The following is a 22,108-nucleotide window of genomic DNA, read 5'->3' as shown; positions in this document are numbered from 1 at the left end:
AGTCCACCTGGTCCAGTGTGTCATTCAAAGCTGTTGGTTCCTTGTTGATTTTCTGCCTATTTGATCTGTCCATTGATGTAAGTGGGGTGTTAAAGCCATCTACTATTATTGTATTATTATCAATGAGTTTCTCTATGTTTGTCATTAATTGATGTATATAATTGGATGTTTTCAGCTTGGGGACATAAATATTTATAATGATCTTCTTCATGGGCAGATCCATTAATTATGATATAATGTCCTTTGTCTCTTGTTACAGTCTTTGGTTTAAAATCTAGTTTGTCTGATATAACTATGGCTACTCCATATTTTTTTTTGACATCCATTACCATGATAGATGGTTCTCCATCACCTTTCAATCTTCAGGTGTCTTTAGGTCTAAAATGAGTCCTTGCAGGCAGCATATACCTGGATATTGTGGTGTTTTGTTTTGTTTGTTTGGTTTTTGTTGTTGTTGTTTTGTTTTGTTTTGTTTTAAATTCATTTCTGATATCCTGTGTTTTGATTGGAGCATTTAATAGAGTTCATGTTTCTGGTGATGTTCTCTCGTCCTTTGTAGTCTTTGTTGCTTTTGGTGTTTTTTGTTTGTTTTTTCTCCACTCAAAGAGTCTCCTTAAAATTTCTTACAGGGCTAGTTTAGTGGTCACAAACTCCTTTAGTTTTTGTTTTTTCTGGGAAACTCTAACTCTCTTCCTATTCTGAATGCCAGCTTGAATGTATAAAGAATTCTTGGCTGCATATTTTTGCCATTCAGTTCATTGACTATATCTTGCCACTCCTTTATGCCTGGAAGGATGTATTTTTTAAGGAATAAGTAATTATTGTTCTAAATTCTAATGTATTTTCTTTTAAATGGGAGGAAATAAAAATTAAATAAATAATTTTCAATTTTATAACAATCATGCATGCAGATATTTTAATAAAAATTCCCCAAAATAAAATAAAATTACTAAAAATTTTCAAGGTTATATACAAATATATATATGTATATATGTATAAATATATATGTATGTATATACATATATACAAATACATATATGTATACATATACATACATATATATATGTATGTGTATATTTAGATAAAATGTCCATTCTTTGGATGTTAAATTTATAACTAATTTTGTCTTCATTTTGTTTTCATTTTCCACATTTTGTAATTAATGATTATAAATGTTCATTGACAATAATGATACAACATTAATTTTTTTTTATTTTTTTTATGTTTATTTGTTTTTGAGAGAGAGAGACAGAGTGTGAGCAAAGGAGGAGCAGAGAGAGAGGGAGACAGAATCTGAAGCAGGCTCTAGTCTCTGAGTGGTCAGCACAGAGCCCGATGTGGGGCTCAGACTCATGAACCGTGACATCATGACCTGAGCCACCCAGGCACCCCTAATGATACAACATTCTTAAAGCAAAGTGGTGCTCAAGCTTACTAAGTCAGTGTTATGTTGGAAATGACTTCCACTGGCCTGTAAGTGCCCATTGGTGCAACTTTCCTGTCATGTTCATTGCTTAAAATTGACTGTTGTAAAGATTTACCCTGTGGCTATCTGAAAATGCTACAAATCTTTTTTTTTATACAGAAAGCTAGTTTTTAAACATTTACCATCACACCACAGGGCTAGGAAAAACAAACAGAGATACTTCAGACAATATATTTAATGAACAATTCATAATTCTCCTGAAAAAGATAGTTAGATGTCTACATATTTATTTCTTCAAAAATAATAACATTCATATTTAATAGCAGCTAGCAAACATATTCTTTCCTTGACTTTTATTTTCTTATTCTTGTCATTTTCTTTCCCATTTAAAACAAGTTATTATTTTCATTTATTCTTAAGTCATTTTTGTTTAATGTTTACTCTCACATAGCTATGCAGAAGACCCTAGCAAGATTCACACCTTTAGCCATCAATATGTATGAAGTAAACAGGTCCTAGAGCAATAACTATACATTTGGTTGCACATAATAACATCATAAGATGAGAGATATATAAATATAACACATATTAATAAAGCCACATCTTGCTGGGAGAAACTCAGGCTTTTTAAATCACAGGTGCTAATGAGACCTTACCTGCTGAGAGTGAGAGAAGCTGAACATTTTAGGTACATATATGGATACAAGAGACACTATGGACTTTGTCCCAATGTTAGCCACTATAATCAATGGAGATTAAACATTCAGAAAAAAATGTGGTAGTACTTGCTATTTTAATATGGTTTAAAACATTTGTGTAGATTTCTGTCTGAATTTTGGTAGTTCCTCATAAAAAGGAACTGTAAATAATTAGCCCCACAACCCATTGTTACTCAAAGTGTACTCCATGGATACATACCATCAGTATCACCTACACTTGTTAGAAATGTAGCTCCTTAAGTTCCATGCCAGACCTGATAAAACAGAATCTACATTTTAACAAGATGACCATGAAATATGGATAGGAACTTTGAAAAGCAGCATTCTAATCCATTCTCATTGACATCTTAACAGATAAGTTCTTTTTACTTATTTTAACATCAAATATGTAAAATTAGTTTATACATCAACTCTTTTAGATGAATATGATTTATGTTACATTACTCAGTTCTTTCTTATAGCACTATAAACTTGGAAGGAACTATACATGTAGTATATTTTGTACATAATGCTATCCATTTAAATGTCACTTTACAGAGCCATAGTTAGCCAAATACTTATTATAGAACTGTTTGGAAAAATAGAAAATATCCATGTCTTTGAGGGTCAGATTTTATTTGCATTATAGTACTAATGCTACCTAGGCATCTCTATCTCTTTTGCAGTTTTTTGCTTTATAAATTATAAAGTCTGGTTCATATATGTTGGGTAAATTAGATGAATTTATAGGTAAAAGCAGCTGACATATGAGTTAATCAAAATGTGTTCACTCAACATAAATTTTCTCGAGATATAGGAACCAGTCCTTATAATTTATAAGCTAAAAAACTGCAAGAGAGTGGGAGAGAGAGAGAGAAAGAGAGGGAGAGATGCAGTCAGATGGCTATAGTTAACAACAAAGCAAACAACAGGTGCTGGCAAGGATGCAGAGAAAGGAAAGACTCTTACACATTGGTGGGAATGCAAACTGGTACAGCCACTCTGGAAAACAGCATGGAAGTTCCTCAAAAAGTTAAAAATAGAACTTCCCTATGATCCAGCAATTGCACTACTAGATATTTACCCAAAGGACACAAAAATACTGATTCAAAGGGATACATGCATCCCAGAGTTTATAGCAGCATTGTCAACAATAGCCAAATTATGGAGGGAGCCCAAATGTCCATTGACTGATGAATGGATAAAGAAGAGAGGTATATGTATACAATGGAATATTACTGAGGCCTCAAAAAGGATGAAATCTTGCCATTTGCAACAATGGGGATGGAGCTAGAATGTATTATGCTAAGGAAAATAAGTCTGTTAGAGAAACACAAATGCATATCATTTCACTCATATGTGGACTTTAAGAAACAAAACAGATGAACATGGGGAAAAAATAGAGAAGCAAACCAGAAGATAGATTCTCAAACATAGAGAACAGACTGAGAGTTGCTGGAAGGGAAGAGGGTGAGGGGATGGGTTAAATGCATGATAGGTATTAAGGAAGCCACTTATTATGATAGCACTGAATATTGTATGTAAGTGATCAATCACTAGACTCTACACCTGAAACTAATGTTATACTATATGTTAACTAACTGGAATTTAAATAAAAACTTAAAAAAGGAAAACAAATGTGTTCATTCAAATCCATTAATACCTAAATTGATAATGTCTGAAACATCTGTGTTTCTTAATTCTCCAAGTCAATATATTATAATTCATTTTGAACATCAAGAATCTGAGCCACTATAGAAAAGTTAATTAACATCATTATAGCTATTATGAGCTATTTCAACCATGCTACCAAAAGAATAATCTTATTCTCTTAGGCCTGATACTAAGAATGCTTTACTTTATCAGCTAACATTGGTAGTTTGAGATTCCATAAGGAATCTTGCCAGATCTTGAGTTACTTTGGATAGTATCTAAGGAAAGTTTGCTATATATCATGAATCTGATTTCAAGCAAATGACTATAGTGTAATCCCATTACATCTATGACCTTAAAAAATACCAACACCATCAGGAATTATTAGATCTGATGTGTAATCTTTCAGGCAGGAAGGATTCCTGAATTCTTTCTGTGATCATAAATAATCTGTCAGTAGGCTCTTGGAAGTACCATAGGTGCCCTAGGTCTTAATTGAGTCTCATACATTCTAAACTAGAGAACAATTCTTTTTAGCCTTTACTAACTTAAAGGCATCTTTAACCATATATATCACAGTGTTTTTTACAATAGGAAAAATTATAAACAACATGTATCTCCAGATATCTCAGTTCAGATAAATCAAATATGGTGCACTCAAATGTAGAGATAACAGACTGAAAATCTAGATTAATATTTTTTGGCATAACCACTTGTTTATATATTTCACATGTTCCATTTGGAAGAATAGAAATCAAATTAGCAACAGTGGCACTTTCCAGTGAAAATGTGAATGGTTATTTTTCACTTTTTACTTTATGTTCCAATAAATAATTAAAAGCAAATATGTCATCATGAAAAGATCCTAGAAACGTTTATTTTTAAAATAAATCTCAATTCAAGTTTAGAATTCCTCGGAAGTTTTTATGTACAATATCCCAGTGATTTTATTATGTTTATATATATATTTATATATTTTCTGTTCTGAGCATAGAAAATGTTATTTTTCCACTGATTAATAAAAGATAATAGTTACTTCAAAGAATCATAAGTTAATTCAGCTGTCTGTTTTAATATGAATAAAAAACTCAATCCATCAATATTTGTGTGGGAGAAACAGCATTGTATTCTCTAAGAGGAAAAAAAACCATATTCCTCTTTTTGTTGGAATTTATCTCTTCGAATGTCAATAACTTAGTGATGTTTGCCGATAGAAAAATAATGAACAAATAAATCAAGGGAATGCCTAATGTACTAAAGAAACGTCAGTTTAAGTTTTCACAAATGTAGTTTTCTTAAACATAATATTTTCATGAGTTAACAAAATACATAAATGTACAGAATATAAAATTAACAATAGTACTTACTGCATATTAAACTTTAGCTATTACTATGTTCAATATATTCTATAAGTGACATGTCTAAGAATATTTTCCTCTGATTTGCGTAGCTTAAAAAACAGCAACTGATTAGAGCACTTAAAAAGGGTTTATCATTTTTAAATAACTTCCACAGAGCAAACCACATTATTTGAATGGAATGCCAAATCATTACAAGTATATTTATATAGTTATGAGTTTCCACAATTTCATGTAAGTTATACACAAGTACATAGTTCATGATTTATTCTTATTTTACAGATGTGTAATTTTCCTGTTTTCACAGAGTGTTGCATTTAATGTCTCTGATAGATCTCAAATCCAGACCTCTTCTGTCAAATATCATGTGTGCTCTTATATATCATCATTTCTTTTTTAGTCTTTTAATCTTTCTTCCATGAACTTTCAGATTATTCTAACATAATTTACCATTTAATGGCATAATTAGCCATTTTAATGAAGTGATTGCCTGTGTGATTCCCACTGGATGTATAGTGGCAAAAACCCAATTGGCATGATTATGATTTTCTGTATGAGAAACAGGAATAACAACACTTGGATAGAGGTGGTATTAAAAACTGTGAGATTACAAAGGCAATGTATTATTAACTCTCTTTAAAAAAAAGTTTATATCATACTTTGATACCCACGGACATTTTATTAGCACTACAAAGAATAAATGCTACAATAAGAGTAGTGCAAGATAATTCAATCATGCATTTTCCATTCTTCTCTTTAAATATGTTGATTGAGTACTAACCATGTGCAAAGCATTGTGATTCTCAATATGTGGGCTATCAGGAATAATATTGTCACATCTTATAGAATATTCACAAGGAAGATAAGACCAAAAGCAATTGTAATGACCAAGATTTTTAAATTTTAGTATAATAAAAAAGACATAAAATTAGCATGATGGGCATTTGGAGGGGAAGGAATTTTTTCCCCTATGGAGAAAAGGAGAAAAATTATAATAACATAACATCTCTTAAATGTGCAGGAAGGCTTCCCAGAAGAAGAGGAAATGAAATTTGGCTTTAAAAAAGAGATAAGATACAAGAAATCTCACTGTTATATAATGAATCCAGTGACTTTTCCATTAGTTGTCAGGAACTACTGCAGCTTTTTACCAGGTGATAGAATTATTTGTTACATGGCTTGATTTTTTACATTCTGAATTCTAGGTTTTATACATTCCACATTCAAGGCTTTGTCTTTAAGTGCTTACCGCATCTACATGTTGTGCAATTAATGAGAAATCCTAATGCAAAGGGAACAAAATATGGCTTTCTCAGAAATGAAATGCACATCTGACATGACGAGAAACACTTCAGTACATGAGGTTGAGGCTGATATTAACTTTTTCACCCGGCAGGTTAACTGGGTTAATTGTCAAGATTGTGAGTGACACTTTCATTTAAAGTGAATTGTTACAGCACTTTCTGAGTCAGTAGAGATCTTATGGGATTCAAATCTACAATAAAACAAAGTCATAAAAATAAGTGATTTTTAAAATAGTGATTCATTAGTGATTCAATTTGAGTTCATAAACATTCCTCATTTTAAACTTTATTTGCTAATTGAGGGATGGTCAAGAAATGTCAGTTATAGTTAGCTAAGTGTTTTTAGAGTCAGGAAAACCCAATAAATGTTTGATGTATCGTTATGCAACCAGTGGAAAGCCACAAACATCATTACAAGAAATAACATATTTTGTGGAACATAAAGGAAAGAGTACATGGATTACAAATATCAATACTGATTTTCAAACATATTTTGTACTTGCTGCTTTGCCTTCCCCCCTTGACAATGCCAAGACACTTTCAGTTTCATTTAACCTTAGAAATTCCTCAGTGAAAACACTTGAGAGTTCCACGCCATTTTTGTCATCAACAATTAAATAATTATTTTACTAAATACCACAAATAATTACAGTTATTGCTATCAAACAATCACAAGAGGGTGTATTAGAAAAGAGTTTTGGCATGCGTTTGTATAGCCATACAAAAATAAATGATGGTCAAGGACTAATGTAACTTTTTGCACATTAAAATTTAGTTCAGTTATCATAAAGAATTAGGTTCTTAGGAATCTATCAAAGCAAATGACGATAATTCAGAGCATAAGTCGAAAATTGTGTTGAATGAGTAAAAATTCATTTTCAAAGTATCTGATTTATAGGGAATGTAATGTCTCAATAGAGTATCTTCTCTGCCTTTAATTAATTGCTAGGATAGCCAAATGTCCTGGGTGTATCTTCCTGCTAGATTGGGCAGGGGGTGAATCCAGGATCTCTGCAGTTAGTGTGAAAACTTCCAGAAAACAAAGGCTAGTGATCTAAGATCAATTCTACAAAGAAGGAGAATCTTTAAAGTTTAATTTTCAGAAAAATATATGAGGGCCAGATTCTTACGTTATTGGTCAGATAGATAATGCTTGGCCTATCCAAATATGAATTACATTACACAAAAATGAGTACACAGCTAGGGCAACATAAACTTATCCTCTTTATTCAACTGTAAACTCACTGAGGGGAAGAATTATATTTTAGACCGTATTGTATATTTAGAAAATTGTTCTGTAATTATTGTCATGGATTATTTATTTGGAAATATTGGCCCCAAAACACACAATTTTATCTGTGACATCAGGAATCTGCTACTATCATAAATGAGTAAGCCACCATTTAGATCTAATGAGGATATCTGTGCCTGACTTTTGATATCCAGTAATTCCTCAACTATGCTGGAGAAGAGAATCCTCAGACACAGACAAAACAAAGCCTCCTCTTTAAATCACATCCCAAATCCTACCTGTGGTTAATATTTGGTGGATAGTATTGGTTACCTAATTAACAAAGAGAAAGAAAGGTCTAATAGTAAGCTATGTACTAGGGATAGCAGCATTCAAATAAGACAGGCAAAGGATAAAAGATCCCTTATCTTTACCCAAGTTAATCCAAATTAAAGGCAAATGTTTCAAAAGAAGACCCTCCCCCCCACCCCACCCCCACCCCCACCCCACCAAAAAACAGGGTGAGGAATTGGTCAAAAGAAAAACATTCTTCAATTGTTGTGACAATGGGTATTATTACTGGTATTCTTTGTAAGAATCAGGATTTCATTCTTATAGTTTTCCTTAATCCATCTTTCCTGCACTTTGTGGATATTTTAGTTTCAATATAGTTACTGTGTTTTTCCCTCTTTCCTACTATATAAAGTCCATTGTAACAAAAAGAAGAAAATAAAAACAGACTCAATGCCATCAATCAGATAAAAGCACAGTTTATCTTTTGTTAGTATCATCCAGATTTTTCATATTAATATGAAATATCAGTGTTCACATGTATATTCACACAAACCTGTACACACACACACACACACACACACACGTACAGACACATGATACACAATGGGAGAACACTGTTCTGATATGCTATCTACTTTTACACTTCAGTATGTATTAGCGAACATGACATATTCCATCACATTGTAGTGCTCTCATTGGTCTCCACTGTATGGGAGTAATATGACTTTTAATGCATCTAGTATGGTTCCATTTTTTGCTTCTGTGAACATAGGTTCTATGAACATTCTTGTAATCATATGTTACATTTTTTATTTATGTAGAATAAATTCATTGAAAAGGAATGATTTAGTCAAGAAATGTACTTTTAAATAGGCTTTAAAAAAAAATTAAGCTCTGTGCCCAACGTAGGGTTTGAACTCAAGACCTCAAGATGAAAGAGCCACATCCTCTACTCACTAAGCCAGCCAGACATCCCGTCAAGAAATATACTTTAAAAAAGCTATTTCTAAAAGGTGCCAAATAGACATCTGGGAGGATTATCAGGTATTATTTTAATTTAAATATGTATGGCAGTATCCATATCAGTTCATTTTAGTAAGCACTGAATATTGCAACCTATTTTTAGCTTTGATTATTAAACAGAAAAATATGACATCTAATCATTTTTAAAATTCCATTAAATTGACAACTTACCAAAGTAGAACGCTTCTTTAAATGTTTATTAGTCACCGAAATTATTTCTTTTATAAATTACTTTAAGTGGGCTTATTCCATTTTTCTACTAGTTAATATTTTATTGATTTGTAAGAGCTTCTAATGAAATAGTAATACTAACCTTTCATCTGTCCTATATATTGCAAGTATTTCTGAAAGTCTTTCTTACTTTTTAAATAATTGTTACATGTTTAAATATGTCCCTTTATTGTCACCAGCTGTGTATCATTAGACAATTCTTCTCTAGCCCAAACTTCTACACATATTCACATATTGCATTCTAATGTTTTAATAACACTCTTATTACATTATATATTTATTTACCAATAAATATATGTATCTGTTACTCTTCTTTCAATAGCCATAGTACTTATTTCTGTTATTGGTCCAATTGACACTGCTAGAATTTCCAGAAAAAATGTAAACTGTTTTATGCTTGCAAGAATTGTGATCCCAATTTAAATATTAATAAGAATGCCTCACCATTAAATGGATTCAATGCCTGTGTGATGTGTGCATATGTTTATACAAATATTTATATAAATTTTATCAAATGCTTTTAAGTTACTACCACGAAAATAATTAAAATTTCTCTCTATACTATTCATAGCATTAATTGAATTAAATTTTTTGTAAATTGAAATGTTCATAAAATAAATCCATCTTAAGAAGTTAATTAAATAATGTAGAACTAATTCAATTGTCTAGTTGCATATGTACACTACCTCAATTTTTTTTCTTGTTGATGTTGTTTTCTGTGCTATCGTATTAGAATAAAAGATGATTAAAATGAAATAAGAAGTTTGATCTGAGAAAATTAAATATCAAAACTTAGCTAATAATAAATATTTGATCTCACCATTCCAGGGCTGAACCCTGCATTGGGCTCTCTGCTGTCAGCAAGGAGCCTGCTTTGAATCCTCTGTGCCCCCCTCTCTCTGCCCCTTCCCCATTCATGCACATATGCGCGTTCTCTCTCACAAATAAACGTTTTAAAAAATAAGAAGAAAGAAAAGTTTTAAAAACAGCTTTAAAGTATAACATGTATACCATTAAATTCACCCATTATAAGCATTTAACTAAATGGTTCTTAGTAACTTTATGGAATTTTACAATGATAACCACATTCTAGTTTTAGAATATTTTCATCACCCTAAAAAATTCCCTCATGCCTCTTGTCAGTCATCCCTTCCTCTACCCCCAGCATCAGGCAACCACTGGTCTGTGTTTTCTCTATATACATACCTTTCCTAGAAATTTCATATAAATGGTATCATCTAACATAGAATCTTTTGTGTATGGCTTCAGATACTGTTGAATGAATAAATCACATAAATTAAATTGATTTCAACATTTATATATTCCTAAATCTTTTTATTGAATCTTCCTATTTTTTATAGTAACCTTATTTCCTTATTGGAAAAATCTTCACTGCCCACAAACCCTATCAGATGAGATAGCTAATCACAGACTTTTATTCTTGAGGATTTATTTGTCTGCAACCATTTCTTGTATCAAATATTTTTTTTTTAAGTCAGGGTTAACTTGGAGAAAGCAGAAATAACCCTAGTGTTTTAAGTCAGGAAATGATTAATACAGAACATTAGTTTTTATACAATCTTTAGAAGTGTTGGAAAAATACTCCATAAATGGAATTGCTGGGAATGGCTTTTAGATTAACATTGCCAATCTGGCCTAATAAAGATGTATAATTACAGACACACACATACGTGTGAGCACACACACACACACACACAAACACACACAAAAGATGTGCAATTACAAAGATGAGAAATAAGAATAAGGAAGCTACCTCTGGAAATATTGGCCCCCTAAAAACACAATTTTGTGACATCAGGAATCTACTATCATAAGTGAGTAAACCACCATTTAGATCCAAGGAGGACATCTGTGCTTGACTTTTGATACCCAGTAATTCCTCAACTATGCTGGAGAAGAGAATCCTCAGAAGCAGACAAAGCAAAGCCTCCTCTATAAATATTCAAAATCCTACCTGTAAGATTGGAAAAAGTGGAATTTCAGGTGGTTTGCCTCTTTAGTACAGATAGACATTGGGAGGAGGGTGAATGGATGTGACCTAGTCAACTATGTATCTCATTATGGAAATTTCTATGGGTGGGCCTATGATAGCATCAATTTTTACCTCAACTCAGTGAGTGCTATAGATCTGAGCATATAGATTATTTGGAAGTTTAAGGCAATTTTTATTACCATTGTTGTTGCTGCTGCTATTACTCCTTTCTTTCCCTTGCCTCTCCACTCACTTGTTAAATTCCTTAATTCTGCTTCACAATAACTGTGAGTCAATGTATTTACTCTCCTATTTGCCTAATAAATGATCACTGATACACAAATAAACCCAAAGCATCACTGAGGCAATTGGAAGGATGCTGTTGAAGAATAAGGCCATTTGAGACATTTCTTGATATAAAAGAAATGCCATTAAGTTAACAGCTGATAAAACTACAATCCCATACAGCATACACATTACAGTGAGTTTTCCTAACATAATAGCCAATTTCAGTTTGTCTGCTTCAGAAGAAGCAGAAAGTGAGGGAAGGCCATGGAGCAGCCAGCAGGATAATTAATTACAGAATTTGGGAAAATTGCCTCCTCCTCTTAAACCTGTGACTTTTGACCTCAGATAAAATCCAGAAAATTTTCTCTTTCTACAATGATGATAAAATGTCACAAATTTCCGTTGTTGGCTCTATAGATGAGAGGAAAACATATGAATACCTATACATGATTTCCAACTTCATGAATATTTGCAAATTAAAGCTTTCCCTGGAGACATATGCAGTAGTGTTTATGTCAGCACAGTTCACAACCGCTCCAAACTGGAAATAATGTGAATGCCCATGAACAGTGGAATTAATGGATAAATACATGGCGATATATTCATAGAATGGATTATTATGTAGCATAGAAAATAAACTAAATGATACAACATGGAACAACATGAGTATCAGAAATAGTGAAAGATGGCAGACTTACAAGCACGCACACTGGATGACTTCATTTATATTAATTTCAAAGAACAAACCTAAGTTAGGGTGTTTAGATATTTAAGGATGCCTTTTTCTTTTTCTATTTTTATTATTTTATTTTATACTCATTTTATTTTATTTTATTTTATTTTATTTTATTTTATTTTATTTTATTTTTTATTTTTTTGTAATTTAGGGTGAGAAAACACCTGGGTGCCAAAGGACCTTCCTCCCAGACTCCTTTGTAAGGAGCTCGGTTCATACCATCTGTATTGCAATTCTCAATGCTCCTGGAATCTTCAACCCCGCTCTTCCCGATATAGAACCTTACGGTAGGAAACGCCTAGCCCAAGACGCCACACCAGGTGCTTGAAAGCACTCAGGCCCAAGCAGCCGCACCTGTGGGGCCTCCGGAAGCCAGCCCGAGAACGTGAACCGCGCATGCTCCGGCCGCCAATTTACAGCCTTCCAGCAGCTTCCCGGGCTTCCGAGGAGGATCTCTGGGCTGATTTCTACTTCTGCCAACGGCCGAGGTCCAAGGCTGCAGCACCCGAAACACGGCGTTACGTTGTGGGCTCCCCGTCCTGGACACTGCTATCCTTTCGGACATCGTTAAGGTTTTGTTCTTTAAAATATATTCACATATATATATATGAATTTCATGGCATGTTGAGACAGTAATTATTTTGGATTGGTTAGAGTGAAGTGAGTTTTAAAGACAGCGTAAGGGGCGCTTGTGGGTTCTTTTAACCTGCATGGTGACTAATATTCACAGTTGTGGTAATTCATGCGGCTGTGTGTTTGGTTTGTGCACTTTTTGTTTGTTTGTTTGTTTGGGTGTCATACTTTATGTTAGAAACAAAGATTTTAAAGTTTTGACATGGAGCCTTTTTAAAAAAGAAGGCAGGCTTTCTCTCCCTACAAGTTTAAAATGGCCTGACTTAACATCCTTACTGCTACCATAGCCCAGCTTCCATAATTAGCATCAGCAGTCTGTGACTTTCATTTTACTCGTGAAAAAATCATAACCCAGTTACATTTCTGTGTGTATATGTATATCCAGGAAATAAGGATTGCAAGCTTTTAATGATCAACAGAATTGGGACTGCTAACTGAAAAGGAACTATCATCAAGGCAAAAAGCAAGAGAAAAAATATTTTTAAAAGAACAAAAAAAGCAGCTTTGAATTATTAGCCTTAGTGAAAAAAAGAAGGGATTCTGTGTATTTGAATCAAAAGAACCAATAGTGACAGAGAGTGACAGAGACAGGGAGAGAAAGAAGGGAGAACTCTCTTTGAAACATCAAACTCATTAGGTAAATGTTTATATTTAGGATATAGATTGACAAATACAAGAGTGAAAAAATAGTTACCATGTTAAGCATACAAAAAAGCTAAGGAATTCTCCCACAAGCTCCTTTACTACAACAAAAAGATAAAAGTTATGAAAGAAAATTTGAGGCCAATAGTTGACCCAGTGTTTTCAATATCCATATCGATTTATTAGTTATTAGCAAATCAGAGATGAGACAGCACACATGCACAAATGCAAAAGTGTAATTGAAGAAGATATGCTATAACCTAAGAAAAAAATTATGGAAAGAGACCAAAGTGTCTTTCAAAATTACTATTAATGTGAAAAAACACATTAATATGTACAAGTAAATATTGAGCTCAAAGATAAAGGGGCTTCTGAGTGGCTGAGTCAGTTAAGCCACTGACTAGATTTCGGCTCAGGTCATGATCTCACAGTTATTGAGTTTGAGCCCTGCATAGGGCTCTGCACTCACAGTGCAGCGCCTGCTTGAGATTCTCTCTCTTTCCCTCTCTCTGGTCCTCCCGTGACTGTGCGTTCTCTCTCTCTCAAAATAAATAAATAAGCTTTAAAAAAAAAAGATAAATAGAAGTATTAAGTATCCTACAACTTGACAAAAGGGGAATATATTTACAAAGGAATTAGGTTGTGGTTGTTTTCAGACCATTTATCTGAGATACATGATATTGAAAGTAGTGGATCACTGCATTCAAATTCCAAGAATAAATATTTTTACTTAGCATCCCATAGTTGGCCCACCTTTGATCAAAAGTTAGGCAATATAAATATATTCTTAACAAGTGGGGATTCATAGAGTAATATACCATATATCTTTTCTGAAAAAAAGAAGTACTTAAATTTAAGAAAAGAGAAGACATGAATAAAAGAAATGTGAGAATCCAAGTAAGTACAAAAACATATAATTATGTCTAAATAATTGCATAGGATTCAGTTGGAGAATTTAAAACAAATATTAAGAATCCCAAAAATAGAAGAATCATAATGTTTGAATGAATGAATTTTCTTGCCCCCCGCTAAAATATATAAACAGAAAAAAAAAACACAGCTAAGGGAATTTTAATAAAAGCAGTCATCAGGGATGTTTTAGGCAAATTTTAACATCAACTGAAGCAGTATCTATGATGTTAATATTTTTAAAATTGCACATAATAATTTCAAACTAAAATTATAATTGTATTTTAATAAGATTAAAGATACAACCTGACAAGATTAACAACAGAAACCTCTGTTTACCCTAAACTATAATGATGAAACTATTAGATATAAAAGGACGACGTGTTATCTCAATGGGCATATTTAACCCCTTTCTGCAATAGGCAGATGAAGTCAACACACGAATACCTGTAGAAATTAAGAAAGGTGTAAGCATATCCGGACATATTTAGATGCATTTTGAATTTTGTGATTGAATCGGCCAATGAAATAACGTATTCAACATGTTACTGTACTTTGCTTACTTAAGACTGATTCTTGTTTCAAATTATTACAAGTCTCAGTATCAAGCTCATTTAAATATGATGACTTTTGAGTGCTTTCATATTGACCAATGCAAATTCACCATTATTCTTCTTCTCAGTAAAACATAGTCTTGCATGATTCTCATATAGTCAAATTCCAAAGGTGATCAAATTTGGGATTATGTATGGGATATTTTTACCTTTATACATGAAAATAAGGAAATGTTTGTGATGGTAATATTGAGTTTTCCCATCCATCTCTATAACTTGTTTTCTGCCTCTCGCCAAACTTTGTAATTCGCTACTTGGTTTGTTCCTGTAATATGGAGGAGTTTCCATCTCCACTGCAGCCTAGAACTTTCCCTATTCTATGCCATTAATTAACATCCTTTGACCTTCCTCTTTCCTAGAAATGCGCTGAAAGCTCTTTTCCATTATTGCTCCCCTCCACTGCTTCTTGCTCTTTGTGTTACTTTCCTTTGTATTTCTTTACAGAAAATTAAAGGTGTTCATCATAAGGAGTTGAGGCATGAGTTTAGTCCACCATCTTGAATTAAAAGTCACTAGTGTGTTTAATTTGTATTGTGCATGAAAAATCCAGCCATAGGAATCTTTTTGTTAGGAAAGTAAGGCCAGCAAACTCGCTTGTTAATTTTTGTTGGGGTTTATGTGTTTGGAGCTGCAAGCAATAAGTATTATGATTAGTTACTATATAAAGAATATAAGGTGTTTTGCATAGTATTTCTTGTTTTGATTCAAACAATGATTTTGAGATTCATACAAAAGCTAACAATCTGATTTGAAATTATTCTGTCTAGTAAATATTATCAAGAATGATGATAAAAACCTGAAAAAGTATTTTTCCAATAAAGGTAAAAACTTACCTAGAAAATTACCTATTACCAATTACCTAGTGATTGACCAAATTATCAGAATATTTTGTTTTAATTCTATAATTGTATATCATTTTAACTTATTAAAGATTCCTCGGGCACCTAGGTGGCTCAGTCAGTTAAGCATCTGACTCTTGGTCATGATTTCATGGTTTGTGGATTCCATCCCTGCTTTGGGCTCTGTGCTAACTGTGCATAGCCTGCTTGGGATTCTCTGTCTCTTCCTCTCTCTGTACCCCCACCCCATGCACTGTTAGTATCTATCAAAGGAAATAAATAAACTTAAAAAAAGTTTAAGGATTTTTAAGAAACATTTACTATTAAGGGGAAACAATAGTTTCACTTAAGCAGATGTCTCAACTCTTTCTACTTCATTTTATTTAAATAGTTTTTGAAAAGGAGAATCTGAAGAGACAGCTTAAAAATAATTAAGTGGTCAATGCTTGCATAGTATGCAAAAACAGATCACTCTCACTAAAAGCCTCCAGACAATTCATCATTGTTCTATTTCACAAGCCCATGAGAAGAAAGACTCTAGAGTTTACCAGAAGATAGACAATGCAGTTGGTCAAAGTTGGGATTCAGTGTAGAGGTGCTCAGGATCTTCCTAAGTTAGAAATGACTAATTAATGTTCATATACATGAAAATTGACCGAGGTTAAATGATGTCTTATAAAATGTCTTATACAATTTATTTATTTATGGATATAATGCTCAGTTTAATGCAATAGTGTCATAAAATTTGGCAGAATTTTATCAGTGAACCCTCTTGTGCTGATCTGTAATAAAAAGGTCAGAAACAGCCATGATCAATTTGTAAAGAAAATACATGATTTTACCTGACTTTTCTCCTTGACTTTGTGGTTGTTACTAATTAGATATGATGACAAGTAGAATAATTTGGTTGGTCCAGTTTATTGGGGGCTAGCCCAGTGTTTTTTGTGCCGAGAAAAATCAGAAAGCTTTTGTGTGGCTGCTACATGACATTGTCGTCACACAGACTTCACTTCCTTTTTCTGCCCAGTCTATCTCAGGTGTACCTGTGTTTGTTCCTGGTCTAAAAATATTCTATCTCTTTCAGAATATTTATAAAGCTTGATAGTCTACATGTTTTCCATACTTGGTGTTACTCCTTCTGCATTACCTAATACATTCTTACCCCTCCCCAGTTCCAGCCAAATTTATCTTTCTGAAGGCTTTCTTGTCCATTGCAGGTCTTCCTTTCAGTTCTCAGAAGTTTACCTGCATTTATCCTCTGTAACCCTTATTAGATGCAATTAATGCTATCCTGTATTTTATATTCATCAAATCATAGCTTCCTAGGCAAATCCGAAAAAAATAAAGATTGTGATTATACTTTCAATCCATCATGATACCTGGCACAGTTCTACATATACACAAGGCTTCAAAATGAAATACCAAAATGTACATTAGTAGCATTTAGAAATAGGATTTCACATTAACTGTGTCACCCTTGGGTTTAGCTTACTGTATAACTTCTGATATATTTACACCTGTAAATAAGTCAAATATACAAATTTCATTTATAGTGTGTATATATATATACACACAAAAAATATAATACAAATATAACATAGGACATATTATAATCATATACAGTATAAAGTACTTTGTATCTAATACATAGTATTATATATATATAATAGTAAAGAAATTCGATAAATTCTATTTATCCATACATCCATTTGTTTGTTGATCTATTCAGTTAATGTCTAGGATTCTGTGCTTTGCATTAATGCTTCTACTAAGTTGTGGGAATAAAAAGTATATATGATACCTACAGTCAAACTATACAGCCTTATGGAGAGACAAACATAATTACAGTACCATGTGTGAGTGCTACACTAGGAGATATATCAGATATTTAATAACAGTTTATATCATATTTCTGAGGTGAGTTACCTTTTCAAGTAAGCCATTTAAGCTAAGATACAAAGGAATTTGTCTTAGGAAGAGAAGTAGCTATGTAAAGATGCAGAATCCAACCAAGACTCTTGAAACCTTCGTGGAGGTAAAAATATTTCAGTACGTCTGTAACGTGGTATATGAAGGATGCCAAAGTATGTTACTGGAGAAGTATCTTTGTAAGTTATGTTAAGATGTTTGGATGTTATCCAGAAAGAGGGCATCATTTAACAGTCCAAATCAGAGGTATTTTTATGATTAAATTGAAAGCACAGAGTCCAATCTCAGCCTTGCCACTAGGATTTATTAATTTATGGCAAGGAACAACGTCTCTATGCTTCTGTTTGCTGATTTTAAAATTAGGGAAGTAATATTACCTGTCTTATAGAATCATTTGGAGGCTAAAATGAGTTACTATTTAATGCTTAGAAGGGTGCCTAGCACATTGTCAGTGCTAATAAATGTTAAATATTTTTATTCTTCTTTGAAACATTTATTTTTACAGAAGAATGGGAATAGTGGAACATAGGAAACCCAGAAAAAGAAGGATCAAGTGAAACTATTGCACTATTAATGTAAATGAAACAAAAAAAAATGCTGGTAGATTCTGATTCCACTGATGAATACCACATCACTTCCACTAAATTGGAAGTTGAATCTGTCTCTGGTTACTTCAGTCTCCTCATGTGACTGCTAGAACAGGTAACAAAGGGGAGTCTTGTGCTTCCTGGGTTATTTGATTATCACTATCAAGGGCAAAGAGTATCACTCTTTCACAAAGAGGGCAGAGAGGAGTATTAATGTGACCCTGTGGATCCCTGAGATACCTCCTAATATTACCATATCTAGTGATTAAAGTTACTGGAAGTCTATAGTAAAATAGCATACCAAGTATTCAGATCTCTTAAGAATGAGGTTTGATTATTCACCTAGCTCAAGAATCCCAGTGAAAGAATTCTGAGTGAGAAGGAAATACAAAGTGGGTACTAGAGGAAGGAAATCACAAAGCCCAATAGTAGCTTCATGAATAATTGCAGAAACAAGGACTAAAGAATTTATCTCTATGATTTTCCTTTCTCTACCATGTGTATAGTATATATATACACATACACCTTAATTTATATAATATACATATTAAACATGGCCTTATATTTATATTATAAATATGTATTATATGTGCATTTAAATTTTTCTCTTATTTTTCTCTATGCGTTGTAGGTCATAGTTAAAATTACAGTTTCCTTCCTAAATTATAAACTATCAAGGAAATATAGTCATAAAGTATTGAGCAACTTTTAAGTGATACAGGACTTTGAGATGGATACAGTAACTTTTGAGACCTCCAGTTGCTCCATTTTCCAAAGGCAGTGAGAGAATTGTCAGTTGTCTGAGGGAAAGTAACATTATGCTAGAAGGGATATTGTTGATGTTGGTGGAAGTGGTGGTATTTGGAGCCTTACTTATGGAAAATGGTGTATTTTGTGTAGGACAACCACGTTGTAGACTCCAGGGAAGACGTGATTTGAGTCCATTTTGAACAGTTGTTTTCTATTTTAAAAATATCTGTCGGTATGAGTCCATCTTTCCTAGATAGAACCAACTAAATGTTTATCCTTGCTCAGATTCTCTTGCAGCGCTGCTCCATACCTGTATGTTAGTTCTATCAATCTGGCATGCATTTTTAAGGCTTGTATTTAGAGCAGTGTGAGTGCTAAATGAGAATTGATCTTTTGATAAGTGCAGCTGCCATGCTAGGCAGGTCTTTAAGTGTAGCATATTGAAAAGCAAAGGATGACATCAGATTTGCATTTTGTAAATATTGTTTAGGCTGCAATCCCAAGGAAAGATTGGAGGAGAGAGAGAGGAGTATCTGAAGATGGGGCATTTAGAAAAATTATTGGTGTAACCTAGTCAAGTGATAGGTGGTAATTTGCACTTGGGTTAGGATGATGATTCTGCAGAGAAGCATGCTGACTGGGAAGGTACTTGCAGATAAAGTTGGAAAAGCTTTTATATAAATTTATAGGAATGATGAAGGAGAGAGACCTAGAAATGCTGAATTCAAAGCATATGATTAACTAGATGGATGTCACATGGAGTGATCATATGCTGTGAGCACATTTTACAATGAATACATTTGTGTGCATCTGTAATGTATGTAGAGTGTTGGCATGATTATCGTCTGCTGTGAATAAAAAAATATATGCGAAAACCTTATAAAAATAATCTAACAAAAGTAGAGAAAAGGTAATCAAAACATGCTGGGATTTTCTCCCCTAAACCCAACAGTGCAGTTCTTGTCTACAAGCTCTTCATATTGATAGATTCTTGGAACCAAGATTTCCTCAAGACTTGATTTTATACAATTGCATGTGCAAATGGAAATAAATACCATATATCAATTGCTCCTCTGAGCTTTTCTATGGGTAATTTTTGTCTTTAATTACATTAGTCTGAAATGAGTTGTTTTCATCAAGGAAGATGTTAATTTTGCAATTAAGAAATTAGGCAATTTACCATATTTTTCAATGTCAGTAAAAATTCAGGTTTCTCTTCTTAACCTGATAGACAAAACTAGTTATAAGGAGAGATTATTAGAGTAGGTTCTGGCTCAGGAAGAGTCAACTCATCTACTCTTCTTATGAATTTAAAAAATTAGTAATGTTTATTTATCTTCTTTTTGACATTGTTTTCACAATTCAATGTATGGAAAAATTATTTTTGTAGAGAAGATGAATTGTGGCTTTAACATTTGCATATTACTTTGCTTTACATGATTTCAGGTATTTGTGAAGTGTTTTATTAGCAGTGTGCTAAAACAAACTAAGAAAATTCAAGGTGTAAAATAAGGACTTTTTCACAAAAAAGAGCATTAACATTCACGCAAAGTATATGTATGTGTGTTTAAATCTGGAGATGGGTTATGATTATCAAACTCAAATAATTATTATCATTACGAAAAGTATCAGTGACAAAATTATAAAATTTTTTTAAAAGATTATATTGTTATGTTCGTTGTGTGCATCTGTTTAAATGTTAGAAAACTCATCCCATTATGAAATATTTAAGCTTAAACATAATTAGATTAACTATAAAAGTATGCATTATAAATTCATTACAATTGTATTTAAAGTTTAAAATGTTTATAATACAAGCTTTTGTTTTGGTTTTGACTTTCCAAATGAATTTTTTCCTACTTTGATAATTGTCTAATTTTAGTTTAGAGCCTCCTTGCCCTACATTGTGAAAGCTCATTTCTGTTATCTTCATATTAAAATCTATAGACAAGATTTGCATACCTTCTTCAAATGGTTTATGATTCATAATGTCCATAGTTAATGATAATTTCATAGATATTGGCAATAAAATAATTTATTAAATTATTAATTTAAAAGATATAAAACTAAATTCATGTGAATAGTGAGTTCAAGAGAAGATATATTATACATTAATGACATAGGCCCTTAGGTAAGGTTTTATCAGTTGTGAAAAAGTAGTATTATATACCTCATCTACAAATTTTCCTTCCTGTTTTCATATGTCTTTCTGCCTGCTTGCCAATCTATTTCAAGTTGAGTACTATTAATATTGAAATTGACCTAAATATAAACTTGCTAAAATGTGTTATGCTTTAAATATGTGTTCACATATTTATTGACCTTTTTTACAAACTGTTATCTCTATGGCCTGATACGGTTATTTTCCTATCTTGCCTTGAAGCATAACACATTTATTATGGTGTCTAGATATAACATCTACAAGATTTAAGTCAGTAGGGCCAACAGGCTCTTTGTTGGCTTTTGTTCCAAGTTATGGAGAAATGATGTGATGCTTTTATAGTATCAAACCTGGTCTGGGCTGAGTTGGTCTTTCCAAATTCACAATAGATTTTTCCATTAGATATTTTAGTAGGTAATTTTGGATCATGATAGACTTAACCCAACTAATCTTGGCTTTGCTATTCCAAGGATACTATAGTCCATGTTTTCTGTACGTAGCTTCTGAGTGCTTGAGGCAGAAAAAACAAACAAAAACAGTTTTGAGGAATCATGTATTAACTCACATAGACAGGAAAAATTCCAAATGTCCGTGGTCAACATTGAAGAATACATAGTGTAACTCTACGACCCAGCAATTGCACTACTAGGCATTTATCCAAGGGATATAGGTGTGCTGTTTTCAAGGGATGCATGCACCCCCATGTTTATAGCAGCACTGTCATCAATAACCAATGTATGGAAAGATCCCAAATGTCCATTGATGGATGAATGGATAAAGAAGATGTAGTATGTATGTATGCGTGTACA

This window comes from Acinonyx jubatus, chromosome A3, assembly GCF_027475565.1.
Source record: "Acinonyx jubatus isolate Ajub_Pintada_27869175 chromosome A3, VMU_Ajub_asm_v1.0, whole genome shotgun sequence".
Classification (NCBI taxonomy): Eukaryota; Metazoa; Chordata; class Mammalia; order Carnivora; family Felidae; genus Acinonyx; species Acinonyx jubatus.
The sequence above is the reverse complement of the archived record's forward strand: the minus strand, read 5'-3'. Positions refer to the sequence as shown.